This window comes from Chiloscyllium plagiosum, chromosome 20, assembly GCF_004010195.1.
Source record: "Chiloscyllium plagiosum isolate BGI_BamShark_2017 chromosome 20, ASM401019v2, whole genome shotgun sequence".
NCBI lineage: Eukaryota > Metazoa > Chordata > Chondrichthyes > Orectolobiformes > Hemiscylliidae > Chiloscyllium > Chiloscyllium plagiosum.
The window spans coordinates 60,352,630-60,354,030 of record NC_057729.1 but is presented as its reverse complement, the minus strand read 5'-3'; positions in this window follow the sequence as shown (position 1 = coordinate 60,354,030).

Genomic DNA, 1,401 nt, shown 5'->3' with positions numbered 1-1,401 from the left:
TCCCGCCATTCCAGGAATTGACCTCGTGAACCTATGCTGCACTCCCTCAATAACCAGAATGTCTTTCCTCAAATTTGGAGACCAGAACTGCACACAGTACTCCAGGTGCGGTCTCACCAGGGCCCTGTACAGCTGCAGAAGAACCTCTTTACTTCTATAATCAATCCCTCTTGTTATGAAGGCCAACATGTTATTAGCCTTCTTCACTACCTGCTGTAGTTGCATGCTTACCTTCGTTGACTGGTGTACAAGAACACCCAGATCTCTTTGTACTGCCCCTTTACCTAAATTGATTCCATTTAGGTAGTAATCTGCCTTCCTGTTCTTGCCACCAAAGTGGATAACCATACATTTATCCACATTAAACTGCATCTGCCATGCATCTGACCACTCACCTAACCTGTCCAGGTCACCCTGTAATCTCCTAAACATCCTCCTCACATTTCACGCTGCCACCCAGCTTTGTATCATCAGCAAATTTGCAAATGTTATTATTAATACCATCTTCTATATCATTAATATATTTTGTAAAAAGCTGTGGTCCCAGCACTGATCCCTGCGGTACCCCACTGGTCACTGCCTGCCATTCCGAAATGGAGCCGTTTATCTCTACTCTTCGTTTCCTGTCAGCCAACCAACTTTCAATCCAAGTTAGTACTTTGCCCCCAATACCATGCGCCCTAATTTTGCTCACTAAACTCCTATGTGGGACTTTATCAAAAGCTTTCTGAAAGTCCAGGTACACTACATCTACTGGATCTCCCTTGTCCATCTTCAGAGTTACATCCTCAAAAAATTCCAGATAATTAATCAAGCATGATTTCCCTTCATATACCCATGCTGTCTCTGACCTATCCTGTTACCACTATCCAGATGTGTTGTAATTTCATCCTTTATAATTGACTCCAACATCTTTCCCACCACTGAGGTCAGACTAACTGGTCTATAATTTCCTGCTTTCTCTCTCCCACCTTTCTTAAAAAGTGGTACAACATTAGCCACCCTCCAATCTGCAGGAACTGATCCCGAACCTATCAAAATCTGGAAAATAATCGCCAACGCATCCACGATTTCTCGAGCCACCTCCTTCAGTACCCTGGGATGTAGACCATCAGGCCCCGGGGACTTATCAACCTTCAGACCTAACAGTCTCCCTAACACCAATTCCTGGCAAATATAAATTCCCTTAAGTTCAGGTCCTTCAGCCACTGATACCACAGGGAGATTGCTTGTGTCTTCCTCAGTGAACACAGATCTGAAGTACCAATTCAACTCTTCTGCCATTTCTTTGTTCCCCATAATATATTCCCCTGTTTCTGTCTTCAAGAGCCCAATTTTAGTCTTAACCATTTTTTTCCCTTTCACATACCTAAAAAAGCTTTTACTATCCTCCTTTATATT